The sequence below is a fragment of the Camelus ferus genome, chromosome 3 (assembly GCF_009834535.1).
Source record: "Camelus ferus isolate YT-003-E chromosome 3, BCGSAC_Cfer_1.0, whole genome shotgun sequence".
NCBI lineage: Eukaryota > Metazoa > Chordata > Mammalia > Artiodactyla > Camelidae > Camelus > Camelus ferus.
In genome coordinates, this window is record NC_045698.1 from 46,571,292 (window position 1) to 46,592,930 (window position 21,639).

The following is a 21,639-nucleotide window of genomic DNA, read 5'->3' on the forward strand; positions in this document are numbered from 1 at the left end:
TAATGTGTGAAAAACAGCAGCCCTTCCCTATTTAAACTTGCTTGTGATCAGGAAGCCAGGCCAATGTTGTTAATATTCAAGGGTACTCTGGAGATTGTTTTTGCCGAAGGGCAAAGTCAAGTTAAACTGTGGGAAAAAGCTATGCCAAACTACCATCCAAGTATTTGGAAGGTGCCTGCCAGGAGGTTCAGCCACCCAGATGCAACAGGATGGTGGAAACGGCCTGTTGCTGTTCATATAATTAGTGGTGATATCCAGGATTTTCTTAGAAACCCTTGTGATGAAGCATTTGAAATCAGAGAATATGGATCAATTACATGCTGCAGGAATGTTATTGTAAGTGTCTGATGTCAGCATGCCATGTGTCAGTGAGTAACTTCCATGAGTCACTTTCTTAGTTTCACTGTTTTTCTGCAGGTTGCTCCTTGATTTTCCCCTAATCTCATGACTAGAAATTGGTACTCAGCAATGGGACTATAGAAATTCTTCTTCATCTTTGTGACATTCAGATCCACAGCAACTCACATCTAGGCTGGAATAGCCACCTACCTGGTCTTCCCATCACCATTTTGTTAGTTGAACACGAATTGAGCTTCTCCCACGTACAAAGCAGATGCTTTGCTTATAGTGCTACTCATGAGATTTAACCATGGTTTTTTCTTTCATAGAAGTCATTGGTGGCCCATGAACTATGTTAGAAGCTGTATAGTAGAGTGTTAAGAGTGCTGGCTCTGAAACCAGACTGCCTGGGTCCAAATCCTGGCAATGCTACTTACTAGCTGTGTAACCTTAGGCGAGTTACTTCACCTCTCTGTGCCTCAGGTTCCTTCTTGTATAATGGGAATAATAATACATGGATCACCTCCGTTTGCGGCAAATAAGTGAGCTAAAACATGTAAAGCACTTAGAACAGTATCCTAACACGCAATATCATAGCAAACATTCACAAACTATTAGCAGTTACTCAAAATATATCTTTATTCTTTGCTGTATTTATGCCAGTGAATTCTCATTACTTGTGATAGGCTAGGAGGTGGAAGGATACAATAGATGAGAAAAATGTTGTTTGTTAGTAATGTGGGAAAGTCACCAGCCCTTCCCTGTTTTGTGGTATTGTATACAACAGAATGCTACAGAGCAATAAAAAGGAATGACTCACTGCTACCTGCAAAACATGACACAATATTGAACAAAAGCGAGCCAAGAGTATGTACTACACAGTTCCATTTATGTTAAGCTCCAAACAGGCAAAACAATACAATAGCGATGTAAGTCAGAATAGGATTATTTTCTTTTCTCCAAAGTCCCCTGCCTTGAGTTCTAAACCACCGGAGAGACGGGACCATGACTCCATCATTTTTGTGCCTCTGCTTGGGCCCTTGAAGTGAATCACCTAGGATGCTGTTATTAATTTAGATTCCTAGTTCCCTCCGTGGGATTATCTGAGCAGTTCGGAGTGAGGTCGAGGATTTATATTTGTTACGTATTTGTGTTTATTATGTATTATTACAGACACCCAGGGAAGGGACCCAGGAAACAGAACCTCCAACCTATTCTCCTCCTCCCGTGTCCTGCTTGTACCTCCCATTGACTAGACTCAACCAGAAGGTAGAGACAAGGAGTCTGATGATGTAGGCTGCCCAGGTCAGCCCCTTGGGTCAGGGTGGAGAAGGATGGAAAGCAGGTGTGGAGGAAGACATCCAGCACCCGTGTTAACTCACTGAATCCCAACCAATACCAGCTCCATGATACAATTGCTATTATCCTATTTTACAGTTGAGGAAACTGAGGCCCACAGGCAGACCCTCAAGTTTCCCACACAAGCCATGTTCAATTCTGTGTGCAAGGCATTAGTCTTAACAGGATCTGCATTGAAGCTCGCATGGCCTGGATGCCTCCCATCAAATGCCCAGCTTATTTCACGCCTCCCCCTTCTCATCGTCCTTTCCTCTCCTGCACCATTTATAGTCAAAGCTGCAGAGGCCAGAATTCATTATTGTCCTGGTTTCATACATATATAGAATGTCAGAGTCAGAGAGTTTAAGGAGGTGTCATCCAACTCTCTTTTTCTTTTTTAAATTATTTTTTGATTTGTTTCTTTGCTTTTTTTTTTCCTTCTTCCAACTCTCTTATTTTCTACAATCACTGGCAGCCTAAGATCTATTCCTGGTATTCATTTTTCATTCCCTGTCTAGACTATAAGCTGCAGGAGGGCAGAACTCAAGTCTTTAACATCTTCTCTTTCACCACCCTCTCCCCATCAGAGTGGAACACACTGCTGATATTCAACAAATCCATATTAATTGTTTTGGTTGGTTAATTATTATTACTTGAATAACAAATGGGCTATTTTAGCATTGAAATCACCTAGCCTGAAGGTGCAAGCAAAACAAACATCCTCATTCACAGCTATTGAGGGTAGAAATTGTTAAACCATCCAAATGTTCATTGCCAAAATGTCAAAAACTCATACAATCCTTTGAAAAAGCTATGCCTTCTGACTTGGCAGTCACACTTCTACGTGTTCAGCCCAAAGACAAATTCATAGCTATGTGCAACTTTATGGACATATATGTTCATCTTGGTGTTGTTTATAATTGTACACATACAAATGCACATTGATTGTGAGAGACTAATACCAACAATGGTCAGACCATATATAAAAAAGAATTCTGGCCCACACCCTGGCAGCAAGGAGTCCAGGAATATAAACCACAACCTCTGTGTCAGCCCCAAAGAGCAAGGACTTGGTCAGTAATTGCCAGCTTCCCTACTTTTTGCCCTTCCCCCTCCTTCAAATTTAGCATCAATTAGAAAACACCTAATGTGCTCCCCTAACCAATCGCATGATGCCTGTTTCTCCTTAACCTGCCCCCAGCTTCCCCTGACCAGCAACCTCCAATCAGGGCACACCTGAAGCTTTTCTTTTCTTTCAGCTTCTTTCAGTAAAGCCTTTCAACTCCTCTGCCTTCGTGCCTGCCTGCCTGCCTTTGAGTCTCTGCCAAATGCATGTGATGGTGGCTGACTTTCTTGCTACAGAAAGCTCTGAATAAATAGCCTGTTTGTTTTCATTTGGGTGGTCTTCCTTTATTTTTACAACTGGAAACAACCTGAAGGGTCTGACAATAGAAAATGGCATATCTAAATGGTGGAATATTATAAAGTGAGTAAAAATCAAGTTTTTTTTAAGACAAGTTAATTGGTAAATGCTCCTGAAATAATATTGAGTGAAAAGGGGAAGCATACTTATAGATACAGCATGACCTATACGATTATACCTTGTTTACATATGTATGCATTTTAAGTACATACACACACATATCTATGTGCACACCAGAGAAAAAACAATTTTAAGGAAATCACCAAAATAACAGTTGTTTTGAGTTGATGACACTGTGTATTATTTTCTTTTTCTTCATTATATTTCTCTATAATTTCCAATTTTCCTACATTGAATATGCATTTATTTTGTAATAGAAAAAAATTAACTTAAAAATGACCTTTAGTTTTAACAAGAATTGGCTATTACAAACTAGGTACCTGTTGTCTTCCTGTCCTTCCCTTATCAGCTCCCCAATCATAGAAATTTTATATTTCTTCAGAAAACCAGATTGCAAATGGGGTTTCAGATTTTCTCCTACCAATCAAGTCAGTCACGTCATTTCACCTTCTCAAGTAAGACTAAAAGACGTGATGTTGAACGACAAACTGTGGCTCTGCCCTGGTGTGAAGAATCAGTCTGAGACTGGATCTGTCACATCTGAAATGTATTAAGGCATCTGAGAGATGACTAATAGGTCTCATCTGGTTCTTTTTTTTTTTCTTTTGGTTGTGGCAAAACAGACCTAAAATTTACTATTTTAAAAAAATTTTAGAGGCGGAGGTAATTAAGTTTACTTATTTATTTATGGAGGTACTGGGAATTGAACCCAGGATCTCGTGTATGCTAAGCAGACTCTACCACTGAGCTATACCCTCCCTCCATATTAACCATTTTTAAATGTACAGTTCAGTGTCACTAAGTACAGCCATATGTTGTGTAACTGCCACAACTATCCATTTACAGAATTTTTTCATCATCCAAAGCAGAAACTCTGTACCCATTAAACTGTAACTCCTCATTCCTGCCTCTCCCCCAGGTCCTGGTAGCCTCTATTCTACTTTCTGTATTATATATATGAATTTGCCTGTTTTAGATACCTAATATAAATGGGATCATACAATATTTGTCCTTGTGAGTCTGGCTTATAGTTCTCTTAGCATAATACTTGAAGATTTACCCGTATTGTAGTATCAGAACCTCATGCCTTTTTACAGCTGAATAATATTCCACTGTGTATATATATTACATTTTGCTTATCCATTCGTCTCTTGATGGACATGAATTGTTTCTACCTTTTGGTTGTGGTGAACAATGCCTCTTTGAATACTGATGTTTGTTTGAAGCCCCACTTTCAGTCATTTGGGTTGTATAGCTAGGAGTGAAATTGTTGGATCATATGGTGATTCTATATTTAACTTCTTGAGGAACCACCTCACTATTTTTCCCAGAGGCTACACTATTTTACATTCCCACCAGCAATACATGAGGGTTCCAATTTCTCCACTTTCTCACTATCTCTGGTTGTTTTTTCTCTCTTAGAATAATCATCCTAATGGATGTGAAATATTATCCCATTATGATTTTGATTTGTTTCTCTAATGATTAGGATATTCAACATCTTTTCATGTGCTTATTGGTCATGTTGCTCATGTGTGTATCTTCTGTGGAGAAATATCTCTTCAAGTCCTTTGCTCATTTTTTAATTGGGTGGGTTTTTTGGACCTTGAGAACTTGTTTGGAGGTTCTAGCAGGGGAGCGCAACTACCCATATACCCTTGACCGAGAAGAATGATCCTCCTCTATCAGGGATGGTCGTCCTCTTTGACCGAGCGTGCAGCTTCGGGAAGGACGCACATGGAGCGGTGAGGGAGGAAGGGGACACCCACCTAGCCAGCCAGATCAGCCGAATCAACCCTGGCGATCAGTGGGGTGACAGATGTCGCAGCAAGATCACCCTCATATCCAATTGGGTGGGTTTTTTGATGTTGAGTTGTAAGGGTTCTTTACATACTATAGATTTTAATTTTGAACTGTACTAAATCATCTGTTCATCAGAAGACTTATAACTATAGACTTTAGAAAATATTCTCAACTAGATTATCTTCAGAAGCAAAAATACATAAAATAATATCTGACGGGGGCTTAATAGTGGTGGATGGTACTTAGCAACACAAAAATTGGTCAAACATTACTACTGAAGTGCTGGCTAGTCTGGGCTGACCAGATTAGTTCAGGATGGAAGGTCACACACACAAAAAAAAAAAGAACATCAAGTAACAAAAGCCAAAACTCCTTTCAGACCTGTGTTTTCTGTGTCCCATGGTACCCAAGCCTACTGCCACCTTCTACTCCAGCCTGGGTGGGAAATGGAGGGGACAGTTTTCTGAGGTGTTTCTGGCTTGTAGTGGAGGAAGAAGTGCTCCAGTGAATCATTCGGTATCTTTTAGGTCAAAAGATTCTGAAGAAAATGGAGTACATACTTGCTGATCATATTATGAGACACAGGAATGAAATTAAGAGTGCATTATAGGGAAACAATTTCAGAGATATTGATAGAATGGCCATTTAGATATATATATTGAATAAGAGACTGTGAAAGTAGTTGTTCAGAAGTAAATATTTGGGGCCAAGATTTTAAAATTAAAACAAACCACCAAATTATATAGCTTTTCACTCCTAGAAGTGGTTTTAGAAACATTTTATGGGAATAAAGTTATTTTAACAGGCAGCTGACGAGAGTTATTTTAGGAGTCAATCTAAATATTTACTTTCATGCTGTAACCTTTGCCTTGTTTGTAGTTTGGTTTAAGCCTTTAGACCGAAGACAAAGGATTGAAGTTTTTTTGAGTTAATTACATGAATATTACAAATAATTGAAGCACCATGCTAACAAAAGTTAACCTTTTCAAATAGCATCACAAAAATTGGTTGTATCTAATTTATAGAACATTATTTTTATCTAGTCATTTCATTATAATTATTCAACATATATTCCAAACAAGACAGGGGAAAACTATTTAAAAATACTACCAAACCAATTAATAGGCCCTTTAAATAATATGAATAAATAAATAACTTTTAAATTTCTGGGTTTTATTAATATATAAAAAAAGCTTTAAAGGAAGACCTAAATCATATCATATATTTAAAAATCATGTATTTGTGTGTATATAAAATATACATTTAATTTAAGTATATAATTCAATTGAGAAAAAAAGTGGTGTGGATTTCTTTTGTTGAAAAATGGGAACGAACAGAAGGTAAATCTTTTCTTATTAAATCTTCACCTGGAGGAGGCTGAGAAGTGGAAAAGGGGTTGTAAATGTTTGTTTTTGTATCCATTTAAAAAACCAAACTGTTATTTTTGCCAGCTTTGAAAGCCTGCCTTTTCTTTTCTGAGGGGCTGGCAAGGGGTGCAAATCGGAGGGGATGGTCCACCAGTTCAAAAGACCCGGAGGGGTGTTACTTCCTTTTCCTCACAAGTTTAAAAGCCGTGGACGGCTAAGACCAGTCCCCAAGGGTGAGGGTAGGATGTGGCGTCACTACTCTTGGTAACTTTGGGGGCAGGACCAGATCAGTTGGAAGTCCTAGATAAGTTCATTATTACTTTTAATCCATTATGATTTTTAATCCCAGAGAGGGGAAGGAGAAGAATCTGTGGCTCTGATTCGGGTCTCTCAACCTCTAAGGACATGACCTGCCAACCCAGACACCACACTCCATCATGAAATCTTTGCTTTATTTTCCGCTGGCTTGTAGTAACTGACTTCGCCTTCTCTCTTCCTTGCCCACTCTGAGATGCCCCTTACCAGGAAATGACTCAGTCTTAATCGCAAAGGAATCCTGAAAGAGGAACTTGCATTGGTCTCAGAGAAGCTAATTGCTCCCTTAAGTGAAAAAACTGGACTGGGGTCGGATTTATTGTTCTTCTTCTAGAAGCTTGATTCTAGACTTTAGAATTATCCTCTTAGTGAAAAGGTTTTAAAGTATGAAGACCAGGTCAAGAGAGCCCCACTCACGTGAATAAAACATTTGTTTTCCTCTCAGAAACCTGTACACATCCTTTACTTTCCCCAACATCCAGTTCGTTACCAGGTTTTACATCCGAAACATCTCTCAAAACTCTTGCCTTCCATTCATTTACTCAACAAATTTACTGGCCATCTACTATGTGGCAGGCTCTGCTAGCTTCTGGGGATATAACAGTAAACCAAACTCTAATGGAAAACCCAGTGGAGCTTGCAGTCTGCTTGATTCCTCCCCAGTTAAGCGAAACCAAAAAAAAAAAAAAAACAAAAACAAACCACCAAGTCAGCGCCCGTAGCACTTGTCACTTTTCCCTCCTAACTCTCAGCACATACACTTCTCCCCTTTTATAGATGGAAACAATTCATCTGGGTGGGACAATTATGTAACACACTCTAGGTCACAGATTTGGCGATCAGCTGAAATTCTCTAAGAATTTTAATCATTCATCATCAAAAAAGTGGTTGTCCACCATCATGTCCTCAGGATATAGTGGTGAGTAGAAAAGAATAGGTCCCTGCTGTCATGCAGCTTATAGTCTAATGACAGGGACAAATAGTAAATAAGAAAACACCAGATAGGAATTATGTCGAAGAGTAGCTGGATGGCTACATAACTCTGGGTAGTCAGGGAGGGCAACTTTCTAAGTCTCTGTAACCTCTACAAATTTATCTTGTTAGGGAGTTAGAAAAGTGGGGGCACCGGGCAGATAGGTGGAGGAGAGCGAGAGTGGTCCGGAAGATGACATTATACCCGCCTCCAACCAAAATGATTTTACTTCTAAATGAATGCCCCAAGAAACTGGTTAGAACCCGACAGCTACAACAGCTCAGTAGAGACCGAAAGGACCCAGTACTCATTGTAATATAATTAACATTGTGGTTTAGCAACCCCCGCCATGGGTTTTTCTGTGTATACCACAGGTAAGGACATGTGCAAAGGAAACAAATATGTCTAAGCCCTCCAGGGGCAAGAGTCGTCCATCAATCAAAAGCCCACCTCTACGCGAGAGTATAAGAGAAGGAGTACACAGAGACCACTGCTTTTCCTCCCTTGGATGAGCCCGCCTCCCGTTCTTGGAGGTGTACTTTTCTTTTCCGAAATAAATCCTTTAAAATCTTTTGCTGCACAATGCACTCCATCTCCTGTTTGTAATCTTGTCTTTCAGGTAAGACAAGGACTGGAGTCTTTTCCTTTTTAGTGGGTAACAATCTCATGGTTTATACCTTTGTCCAAAATCTTTAGGCGGGTCGGACTAGTTTTTAGGAGAATAGGGAAGAGGGGAAGCTGGGTGTATTCCTTTCTTGGGACTCCTGTGGTAACAATGTACCACTGCTCTGAGTGGCTTCAAACAACTGAAATTTATGTCTCAGGGTTCTGGAGGCTAGAAGTCTGAAATTCACCTGTAAGCAGGGCCATGTTCCCTCTGAAACCTGAGGGGAGAATCTTTTCCTTCCCCTCTCCTAGCTTCTGGTGGTTTGTGGCCATTCTTGGTGGCACTTAGCTTACAGCTGCAATCTCTGCCTCCCTTGTCGCATGGCGGTTTCCCCACATCTTTGTCACCTCTTATAAGGTCACCAACCATGTTGGATTAAGAGCCAACCCTACTCCAGTATGACCTCATTTTAACTAATTATATCTGCAAGGACCCTATTTCCATATGAAGTCACATTCTGAGACACTGAGGGTTAGTACTTCCTAAGTCGCATGAAGGTATTTTAATTTTTGTGTAGTCAAACTTATCAGTCTTTTTGGGGTTTTTAAGTCATCCTTAGAAAGTCCTTCCCTACTCTGAGATGAAAAACATTCTTCCATAATTTCTTCTAGATGCTTGTGGTTTTGTTATTTGTAAGTAATTACTTGATCCATCTGAAATTTATTTTAGTGTACAGTACTTCAACATATGTCTTCATGGCAATGCCCTATGTCCCCCCCTACAAAGCAACCAAACAGAAAAGCAAAAGACAAGTGACAAACTAGCAAAAAAAAAATCTGTTATTCATAGTGCAAAGGGCCAATTTCATTAATATACGAAGAGTCCCTGTAAATCAATAAAAGGATGAATAATCCAATAGCAAAATGTCACAGGATTAAGACTGTTCACTGAAAGGAATACAAATGGCTCTTAAACATCTGAAAAGATGCTCATCTCACTAGTGCAAACTAAAGTCATTTCAAAATATCATTTCTTTTATCATCTATCAAAGTGCCAAAGATTTGATAACCCACTGATGAGCAGAGTTTAGGAAACTATCACTTACATATATTACCAGTAGGAGTGTAAATTGGTGCATCGTCTGTGGAGGGCAATTTAGCAGTATCCATGAAAATTTAAAATGAACACATTCTTTGGAGTATTCTCACTTCTAGGAGAAAGACATCCTCCTGGTACCAGAAAGGAGAGAACATTTTCAGTACTGGAGATGGGGAATTGACACCAAGATGAGTCTGCACAAACAAACCTTACTAAAATAACTCTTGTCTTCCGTTATTTCCCCCCATATATTTCTTAGTCATTTTCCCACAATTTGCAACCCCTGAAAGCCCAATCCCCCCACCTTTTTTCTGCCTGGTCATTTCTCTACAATTTTTTGCCCTTTGTTAAAATGGTATATAAGCCCCAGATCTAATCACTTCTTTGGGGTTTTTACTTCTTTTCCATGAAGCCCCACATGCCACATAAAAATATTAACGCCAAATAAAAGTTGTATGCTTTTCTCCTGTTAATGTCATTTGTCATTGCAGTTCACAGGCCCCCAAAACAGAGTCTAAGAGTGTAGATGAACTTTTTCTTCCCCTAGGCCGGATCATATGGTAATTCTATGTTTAAATTTTCCACAGTGGCTGCATTGTTTTACATTCCCACCAACATTGCACAGTAGTTCGATTTCTCCACATCATCACCAATGCTTATTTTCTATTTTTTGATTGTAGCCATACTAATAAGTGTAAGGAGGTGTCTCATAATAGATTTGATTTGCATTTACCTAGCAATTAGTGATATTGACCATCTTTTCAGGTGCTAAATTGTCATTTATATCTCATCTTTGGAGAAATGTCCATTCAGATCCTTTGACCATTTTTAAATTGGGTTGCTTGTTTTTTTGTTGTTGAATTTTAGGAGTTCTCTCTATATATTCTGGGTATCAATTCTTATCAGATATATGATTTGCAAATATTTTCTCCCATTCCATGGTTGCCTTTTCACTCTACTGACAATGTCCTTTAATGCACAAAAGTTTTTAATTTTGATGAAATCCAACTTATCTATTTTTCCTTTTGTTGCCTGCACCTTTGATGTCATATCCAAGAAATCATTGCCAAATCCAATGTGGTGAAAACTTTCCTCTGTGTTTCTTCTAAGTGTTTTATTGTTCTAGCTCTTATTTTGGGTCTTTGATCCACTTGAGTCCATTTTTTTTTATGTGGTATAAGAAAAGATTCCACCTTCATTTTCTTGCATATGGATATCTAGTTTTCCCTGCACCATTTTTTAAAAAGACTCCTTTCCTCATTGAATGGTCTTGGCACTTTTGTTTAAAAAAGCAATATATTAAAAAACAAAAAACAAAAAACAAATGTTTTGTCAATATATCACAATGTGATACCACAATATAGACTAGGGATATCATTAATATGTTTTACCTCATAAACAAATTGAGATAGATACATTGCTGGATATATAATATAAAACCACTTGGTATTTACTTGATAACAGAAGAATATAGTGATGAGAGTTATTACCACCGTTATTCTGAGGCACACAAAATGGTGATTTAGAGAACATGGAGATTGCACCTACGTTTACAGGAAACTGTTTCTTCCCACATCCTAAAGTGCAAGCTTAATTAACACTGTATCCGTGGCAAACAGGCACTAAGCAGAATTAACTGGAAGTTGTAGGGGTGGACTTGAGTCTTTGATGGGTCCGAACCAACTTTTTTTTGCTACTGGGTATACGTTTTTAATCTTTGGATGGCTTGTTGGGGTGCAGATTTTGGAGACCTTTTCTATAAAGGTGTGAAGAGATGGGTTGGCTACAAGGCGTTGAACAAGAATTTTTAAGCAAAGACAGACATGCTGGTACCCTGAAGATTTCAAGGGCATTTATGACAGCAGCAGTCACGCAGCGTCCCAGTTTACAGGCAGCTGGGTGAGTGCTCATGGGATAGAAGAGAAAATAAATTTCAACTTTAATAAATATTTCAAGCCATCAAAAAAAAAAAACAAAAAACCAACACCTGGAAGAATATGAGCTTACCCATAGGATTTTATATTATGAAACAACGCTTTATAAATTTTAAAATAACCCAGTTGTTTCATTACATTTAACCTGGATTCCATGTTATAAGCTACATAAATAGCACAGATTCATGAGCACATAAGCAATGAAGTGCCAGTGCAAGGAAATTTCTAGGGAATTATAAAAATATCCGATTTCATGATAGGACTATAAAAGACTCCTATTAGAATATCAACCCATACATATCTTAAAGCCTAGTTCCTCGAAAATTACAGTCCACAAATCCTGCTGATGCAAACAAGAATCACAAAAACCATATGATTAGCAAAGCCAAACACTAAATTGATACTAGTGCACCTAAACTAACAATAATTGACATTTAAAGGAAAGGCTAAGCCAGCCTAATACCTAAAGACCAACCTGAGTCAACATTGATAACACACCCTTGACAAAGCTTTCTAGCTGGGAAACCGAGGAATTCCAGCTATCTGGGTATTTGCATAGTGCGATCTTTGCAAAGTTGCTGGCAGCTCAACTTCTCAATACAATGCTGAATTAATTCCTGTGTACACTTGAGTTAAGGGTCAATACTCTGGTTTATGAATAGCAAAGATGAGTTACCCCTAATAACTTCTATAGATAATTATTAATGGTCCTTTGGGTTATATAAAAATTTAGCCCATAAAAAGAAGAAAAGAATTCCTGCTTTTTTTTTTTTTTTTTTTTGTATGTATGTAGAAACCTAGGAAAAGATTTTCAATTTTTTGGATTAGTGAGCAGCCCCTAAGGAGGTGCCCTTGGAGAACAAAAGCTAACCCTGAGAAGGGTGTGTGATGTGGGGAGAAGGGAGAGAGTTGACTTCAGAGACCCTTGGAGAAAGATAAAAGTGGCCTAGGTTCTCTCAGTAAAAGCCGAGCTCTCTTGAGCTAAGCTTAAACGAATGTGAAGGCGTGGCTGAGAATTACAAAGTGCGCTGTGGTAGTAAACATTTCAGGGAAGTCTGAAAAGCATTTTTGGCCCTTTAGGAATTTTCTGCCAACCTGAGGATGAGGGGATATGTTTATGTTTAGGTAGCAATTCAAGTGATACTATACTTTTACACTTATACAGCCTTTATTCTTTCTTAAGCCCTTTTACAGAGCTCATCTCAGCACTGACAGACCCCAAGAGCGTCAGGAATTCTGGAGAGAGGGAGTTGAGGAGAGATCAAAATAGGCTGGCTTGGCCAGAAAGTGTTTGGATAAATAAGTTAGGTTGGCATTGAGCCCTAAACTGGGTTTACGAAACAGGGTGTGTTTAGAAGCTCTGAGAAGATGAGATTGACTGAATTGGAGGTGAGTTCCAAAGATGGCTCAGATGCAGGTAGAAGAGAGTGCGGCAAGTTACATTCTAGGTTACTCAGAACTCAGACCCCTTGAGGGGTTTGGAGGTCAGGAAAGTGCCAAGTTTTGGAAAGACCATACACATTAGCCATCATCAGTCTCAAACCTCAGTGTCCTTCCATTCCTTCTCTCCGCAGTCACTAGGGGTCTTTTGTCCTAACACAGTTTCCCTTGTGTAACTTCATTCAAAAGCTCCCCCTCCATGCCTACACCATGAAATTCCAGCATATACAGGACTCTCCATGATCTACTTTGCACCTCATCTCAGTGACATAAGGGTGGGGAGGTGTGAGAGGCTGTCGCTTTGGGGAGGCAGGCTTTTCTACATGCTCTTACTCATTTCTAGAATGCCTCTTTTAGACCCTAGCTAGATTTATGCTAATGCACTCACCTCTTAGTTGCCAGGCATTCTGCTCAACCACAGCAATACAAAGATGTCCACAACATCAAAATTATGACTTACATATGAAACATAAAGATAATAATGTTTCGTATTAAGTGGACTCTGTCACCTAGTATATTAGTAATCTTGAAATTTTGTTGTCTGAAAAAAAATTTTTAAAATTTCAGAAGTTTACATGGATTTATAATGATTGAAATGAACACTCCAACCCCTAAGTAAGTTTGTACCACCTCTTATTCAGGTAGGACAGTTTCAGAGTCAACAGACTGTTGCTCTCTTACCTGACATCATTGGGACTAGTAACGAGTGTCAACTGCAAAAAGTAGATTAAAGAAGAGGATCAAAAAGTGTCATATAGTTTCCTTAAACAGTTCCTTTTATTTTTATTTTCAATTTAAAAAATTTGAAGTTGAAGGATGGTTGCTCTACGATGTTAGTTTCAGGTGTTCGGCAAAGTGATTCAGTTATACATATATTCTTTTTCAGATTCTTTTCCATTATAGGTTATTACAAGATATTGAATATAGTTCCCTGTGCTATACAGTAGGTCCTTGTTGTTTATCTGTTTTATATATAGCAGTGTGTATCTGTCAATCCCAAACTCCTAAATTACCCCTCCCTCTTTCCCCCTTTGATAACCATAAGTTTGTTATCTGTCTGTGACTCTATTTCTAAACAATTCCTTTCAATTTGAACTATATAACGTGCATTCATTTGCCAGTAGTTTGATGTAAAATTAAGACATTTTCTTTGCATATGGAGTTTCATCATTTTCCCATTTTCAAGTTTCTCATCATTTTCAAATATTATCTCATCATTTTCATAAACTATGATTTCTAGTTTCAGTTTCTTTAAAGTGGAGTGAGAAAATAAAGGTAACTGGGAAGCAATCTGAGTATAGAAGCCTTCTGGGTTTTGTACTTTTTTCCTTCCAATCTTTTACAGTTGTCTCTACCATGTCTAACTTGACGACAAATGATTTTAAGCAACATCTTTATTGAGTCTTTTAATAATTAACTTGCTTTTCATAGGAACATCTCTCTTTTGGGAGGGCATCCATTGTATTTCATCAGTTTGTATAATATTTAATTAAATTATATATATATACACATACATATAATAACAAGTTCAAGTGGCAATAACAGACCTGGGTATAACACAAAGGTTGCTACCACCCTTACCACTGTTGAGAGAAGTAGGACAGGTCACTGGAAACCTGCCTTCCAGCTGTGAGATTCCAGAGTGCTGAAGGCATTCCAAGGCGCTTAAACTCAGCTGGCATGTTACAGAATCAGCTGAGATTTTTTTAGATGGTCTCTGTTCTTTATTAAGTACGTGATGATATGGTCTGAATTATTTGAGGACTGAGACTGTGTTAGTCAGAACTCCTGTGGTTGCAAGTGAAAGAAACTGAACCCAAACCAATTTATGCATAAGAGGAAATCTAGTGACTTAGAGAACTGAAAAGTCCGGGGATTGCCTTGGCCTCAGGACTTCCTCTCAGCCCATCTCTCCTCCACTTCTCACAGCATCGAAGTCTCATGTTCTCATATTTGCACTTCCTCCGGGTAACTAGAAAGATGGCTCAGCTCCAGCATGCAGCATGGTTATATCTAGGGAACACGGGAGGAGACTCCCTCCCAGCAGCCCTCTGTCACATGTCTGAGAGGCCTCTGGCAGGACTTGATTTGAGTCATGTGTCCATTGCTGGACTGGTCATTACATCTAATCATCCAGCCTGGATCTCGTACCCACTGCCGTGGGGGCATTGTGACTGATAACCACCCCCCTCCCCCCGTCAGACCTCATGAAGTCAGGGAAGGGACAAGTATTCAAAGGAAGAGCTGTGTGCTCTTAACAGCAGCTAGACACGCAAGAGCGACAGATGCCCATAGCACAGAACATGCCTTAACTATCTTGTATTCTCCCTAAGACCAAGCACACAGAAGCAGCTTAGCTTTAAATATTGAATGAATAACTCATGATGGCACTTTATACTTCCAAAGCATTTCCACAGACATCATTTTATTGTCAGTGGTAGCAACAAATTAAATGACTTGCCTCACGTTACACAGCTGATTTCTGATAGAGCTGAGTTCATAACTGGGTCTCCTGGCTTCCAGTCCACTTGCCTTGGGTAGCCTTCTTTTCTTCTCTCTTGCTGCCGGGAATGATGTCAAAGGGGAAGGAAAGAGGAGAGTGGCTTTTGGTCATGCTTTTACTACTTCTCAGAAGGCTTGCTAAGGTTTTGTCCCTAGAAGGCTGTGATGGTGGCAGGTGACTAGTAGGCTACCTTTATCTTTCAGACTAATTACAGGTATATGTCATCGCTGTTTGGACTACTAATTCATTGAGTTGTGGAATCTGCCAAGGGAAATCTCACATATTGTTTTGTTTCTGAGACTAATATTTGCCTGTGTGTTTGACAATACTTTAATGTGCTAACACTCAGTCATTAAGATGGTTCTTAAAAGTAGTGTAGTGTAGTGGAAGTATTCTAAAATGTAGAGTCAAGCTAGGTTTGAATCCCAGCTCTGTTACTTGTACCCTTGGGCAAGCTAGGTAACCTCCATGAGCCTCAGTCTCCTATAAAATAGGGTGCTATTAACATATGTCTACTATGCCTGCTTCACAGGGTTCTGGTGAAGGTAAAATATGGTCATGTTTGTAGAAGTACCTTTGTAAAGTGTTTTTGTTTGTTTTTGGGGGGGTAATTAGGTTTATTTGTTTATTTATTTTTTTAATGGAGGTACTGGGGATTGAATCCAGGACCTCATTCATGCATGCCAGGCATGCAGTCTACCATTTAGCTATACCTTCCCCCTTGTAAAGTGTTCTGAAGTGCTCTGTGAAATTTGTAAGGTATAAATTTTACATTATTATATATTTTAAGAACATACATTAATACAGGCATACTCTACTATCTGTATAACTAACATGTGGTCACAGAAAAGATACCCAGTTTTCTTCCCCTTCTAGGCACATGGAAAACTGTGGCTGGGTGAAGCCATATGTCTAGTTCTGGCAGTATGTTATTAATGGAAGTGACTTGCATCACTTCTGAGTCAGAGCATTTAATTGCCAGTGTGAGACCCTCCAGAACTTTCTTTTCCTTTACTATGTCTGGTAATATGAGAAATGGTGGTTTCTCTGACACCCTGGGTCCCAGGGTAAGAAAGTTGTGAAGGAGAGCCCCTGGCCAACTCTCTTTAGAAATGAAGCATGAGCAAAAACAAACCTTTGTTGTTCTAAAGACACCAAACATTTCTGAGGTTTCGGTTACCTCGGCATGACCTAATCTCTCTCAGCTGAATCGCCATGATTGGTTTCGCCATTTTGGACACGGATGTTTTGGTTTTTGTCAGTGAAGGTTTATGGCAATGTCTGTTTAATAAAAGAGGCAGATTAAATTAATCTTATCAAGTAATGATTGTATAACTGTGAGTGTTCTGTGAGTGAGTTCTCCCTTAAGCAAAAATGAGGACCTTCATCCTTTCATTTTATGGGAGGTAAGGGAGCCATTGTGTCAAAAGATTCTAGTTTGATTCCAAAGTTCTGTGGCTTTAAGCAAATCACTTAACCAGCTGAGGCTTAATTTCCTTACCTATAAAATGGTGGTGATGATCATACCCACTTGGAGGGTTGTATATAAAGTGACTAGCCTTATTCCTGCTACTGAAGAAATATTATTCAGTGGACATTTACTAAATGACTATACTTTTTATATTAGGATGATTTTAGCACAATGCAGAAAAAAAAAACCCTAAGTTTTAAAGTAGCTTAAATAATAAAGCAATGTATTATCTCAGGTAACTGGGAGTCCAGGGTGGGCTCCAATCCCTGGTTTTCCTTAGTTCTCTTGGCTCTGCCTCCTCTGGGGTCAGAGAGACATATGTTTTAAAATCCCAGCTTTATCCTTTTCTAGCTGTGTAATTTGAAGCAAGTTTTTATCATCTTTGAAACTCAGTTTTCTTATCTATAAAATGTAGGTAATCTTTAACATGTGATGTTTTAGTGACACAAAGAAGTTACTTAACAAATAGCATGTTCCCTTTCTTTCTTTCTTTCTTTCTTTCTTTCTTTCAACCATGTAGAGAGTGTAAAGGAGCACAGGAAGGAAGGAAGTTACCTGCCTATAGCATCAGACCAGGTTTCTGGATCACAGGTTTGATAACAAGTACAGCTTCCAGATGATGATTGCGGTATTTGGAATAATATCTATGTATTTATATTAAAAGGCTACATGTTAACTTTACTTCATTGAGTTCAAAATAGCTAAGTTGCTATACTGGAAATTCTTAAAGCTCAAAGCAACATGGATTCTTTCAAGTGCTGCTATGATGACCTAATGTCGTGTACAGCTCTTCTTGTACAGAAAGGAACAAATATTTGATATTCATCTTCATTGTTTGCTGTGGGTTGGTTTCCTGTTATTTTTTTCCCTCTGTCTAGAGGAAGGGAGTAAAGGAAACTTCCTTATTAACCTACTACTGTAAGGAACATGTTTGAGAAAAATCAGCACAGAGGGCAAGAGGAGTTTCTCATTAAGATTATTACCAGCACAATTTAACTCCAGTATACTTAGGGATAGTTCATTGAAGCATTGATTGTTGTTCATTGACTCAGTTAAAGTAACAGAAGTACAAAGTACCAGAAGGAGGGGCCCCAGGGAGTCCAGGTAAATCACAGGGAGAGCTCACCCTCATAGAGTGTACAGTCTAAGAGAAGGACCCCCACACTTACATAATCCAACTTAGACAGTGATTTAACACTGGATTGGCAATAGATTGAGACACATTGTATTTGGAATATGTGCAGAATTGGGAGAAGCCATTAATTAAGAAGAGAAGTTAAAGTAGGTTTTGTTGTTCTTGTTTTTTAAAGAGGAGGTGGTAGCTCTGTCTTGAAGTACTGGCAATATTTTGCACCTGCAGACACAAAGGTGGACCAGGAACATTCCAGGTAGAGGAGTTAGTATGAGCAAAGGGCAAGTCACAGAGACAGGGGTGGGAGGAGCATATGGGCAGCCAGGTGAGCAGTTCCGCTGAGAAAAGAAAGTATTCTTATCTCTACCACTCATCCAGCGTTATCTGTCTTTTTATAATTTCTTATTTGTTTAAGTGTACACCTCATCTCCTAGACTACGTGAGGGAAGAGTGCTGTACAATATTATGCCTAACATGACCTACCCTCCTTAGTAAATAAACAAGCAACACATATATTATGCAGATAAGGGGATGGGTTGACTCCTTAAAGGCAAAACAGAAACTGCATCACCAAAAAAATTTTTTTTTCATGTAAGGTCAATATTTTAATGAATTGGGATGTTTTCTACCTTCTTTTTCTCACACTTAAAAATTCTTTTTTTTTTCCCTTCATAGTACTAGATAGTGTTGATACTAATATTTGATAGTATTAGAAAAAAATATGTCCTATGTATTAGATAAGATTATGTATTAATGTTCATTTTGGGAGAGTATGTTATGGACTGAATGTTTGTGTCACCCCTCACCCCAATTCATACGTTAAAATTCTAACCCCCAGTGTGATAGTATTAGGAGGTGGAGCCTTTGAGGAGGTGATAAGGTCATGAGGGTGGAGCCCTTATGAGCAGGAATAGCACCCTTGTAAGACCTTGTAAGACAGACCCCAGAGAGCTTACTTGCCCTCTTCATATGAGGAGAAAACTGCCATCTGCAAGTCTGAAGAGGATTCTCACCAGAACCTGACCACGCTGGCACCCTGATCTCAGATTTCTATCCTTCAGATCTGTGAGAACTACATTTCTATTGTTGACAAACCACCTACTCTATGGTATTCTGTTAAAGCAGCACAAACTGACAGTGGTTGTACAGGAGAATGTCTTGGGTCTTAGGAGATACATGCTGAACTACATCAGGGTGAAGTGTCATCTTATCTGTAAATTACTTTTGAAGCAAATAAAAGTATAAATGTTCGAGTATAAATGGTTGAGCAAAAAATGTATACTATATATACATTTCATATGTGTATGAGAGAGAGAGCAAGCAAACATGGACAGTGTTAACAACTGGCGAATTTAAGTGAAGAATATAATTCATTGTGCTATTTTCTCAACTTTTCTATAGGTTTAAATTTTCCAACATAGTAAGTTAGGAAAAAATGAAGTATCTTTTTCCTAATTGTCAAAAGTAATTCCTGCTTGTTCAATGAGAAATTTTAGAAAATATGGAAAAAGTCTGAAAAATAAATAATTATGTGATTATGGTAGCCCTTCTCTTACCCTCTCGTTTTCTCATCCCTCTGCATCTGGTACCTCTCAGGCACGGAGGCCAACCATTCTAATTAAGATTCATGTAGGAAGATGAAGAGGAGTGGTTTACATTTCTCAGAGATCCTATCAGTTGGGTTTCAGATCACCCTGGCTCTCTCAGGTTTAATCCTTTCTATTTAGAAGATACAAACTTTAAAAAGAAATACTCAAGTGTTACAAAAAATTTTTAAAAAACAGGAAACTGCTGAGGTTGACACTTAAAATCCCACAAAATTCAAAACATAAATTCATCACTATGAAATGCCTAAAATCTCCCCCAGTCTTCCCATTACGGTTAGAGAAAACGCACACTCAGATGGCATGGCAGCCAAGATCTGACCTCTGCCTTCCTCAGATTGCACCTCCCACCCTTTCCCCTTCTTCTGGCCTCCTGTACTTTGAATCACCAAAGTGGTCCTAGATTTTGCCCTAGGATGTTCTTGGCCAAGATCTTTGCATGGCTGGTTCCTTCTCATCATTAAAGTCTCAGCTCAAATGTCAGCCCTTCAGATCAGCGACCCGTGATCACTCTACCCGAGGCAGCTCCTCCCCGCTGTCTCTCCCAGCCCCTTAGCCTGTTTTGTTTCCTCAAATCACTCATTACTATCTGACATTATCTTGTTCATTTTCAGTTGAGTCATCACCGTTGCATGTTTTCTCCCACGTAGAGCATGAACCTCCGTGGGGACCCTCTCTGTCTTGAGTCTGCTGTATTTCTAGGGCGTAGAACAGGATCCAGTACATAGAAGATATTAAATAAATATTTTTTGACTGAGTAAATATTTCTTTAGGTATACAATTGACAAATGCATCATGTAGACCACACCCTATGTGTGAAGTATCAACCTTTCAGGAGCTGTAGTGAGTTCCTCTTTACAGGATCCTAAAATTTCTCCTGAAGAAATTCCAAATAACATCAGAAAAGCTGGCATGTGGACGCCCCTGTAGTGGATAAGAAACCGTGTCTTATAACCCACAGAATGTCACAGGAAGTAGGTAGTCTGCTTAGAGTATATCAGTTTCATACCAAACCAATCCAAGTGGTATTTCTAGGGTTAGGAGTCCTTATGCTAAGCTACAAGCTTACTATTAGTACTTTTTAACATTTGTGGACACAAGAGGTAAAGAGCCCCGAGAAATTAAAATTAGATACAAGAACACAGTATTCGCAGTATATGGTTAACGTTTACTTTTTCCTCTTTCCTTTTTTGACCTTAAAATTTTCAGGACGACTGGTTTCTGAAAAGCCTGTAAGGCCAATTTTCCACTGCAATGGATGACTGATGCAATTAAAAAAACAAAAAATCAGTTCCAAATCTCTCTCTGCATCATCCATATAATTATAGAAATATTCTGTCCAGATCGAAACCTTCCCTCCCCCTCTTCAGATGATAATCTCAATTTCCTCCGATCCTACAAAGTGATCTTCTGCTGGTATTTGAGGAATGTTACTCACAAAACAGAACACCTGCACGTGGGTATCCAACCACCTTTTAACAATGTCTCTAACTCTATTCTTTTAAATACATTTTTTAAATTATAGAATATAAAATTCCTACCAAAAAGTGCACCAAGTATATGTATATAGTTAAATAAATTGTTGTAAGGCTCAGAGCTGTGTAACTGCACACAGGCAAAGAAACAGATATTGCCGGCACCCTGTCTTCCCGTCCTTACCCTCTCCTTTCTCCTGCAGAACCATTCTCTTGACTTTTATGATAACAATTCTTTTGCTTTTCTCTGTATTTATGAATCTCCAAATGATGTACTTCAGTTTTGCCTGTTTTTGAAATTATATCTATAGAATCATACTGTACCGGGGAGGAGCTTCTTTATTCAAATTTATGTTTGAATGATTCATCCTGTTGGGAGTAGCTCTGATTGGTTCATTTTCAACCTTAACACTCTGTTGTACTCAGTTTTTTGTGGGTTTTTTTTCTATAGCTGCATTCTGAAATCTTCCTATTGGTAGTTTTTAAAAGTGTGGAGTGTTGTTTTTTTTTTTTAAAGACAAAAGCAGCCCTAAAGTATAGTAAAACTGTTAAAAAAAATTAGTGCTGGAATTAAATAATCTGTGTTTGAATCCTGACTCTACAGCTTAGTAGATATCTTGAGTAATTTTCAAAACTTTCTGAGCTTTAGGTTTTCACAAACAGGGAAAATAACAGTACATCACAAAACTGCTATAAA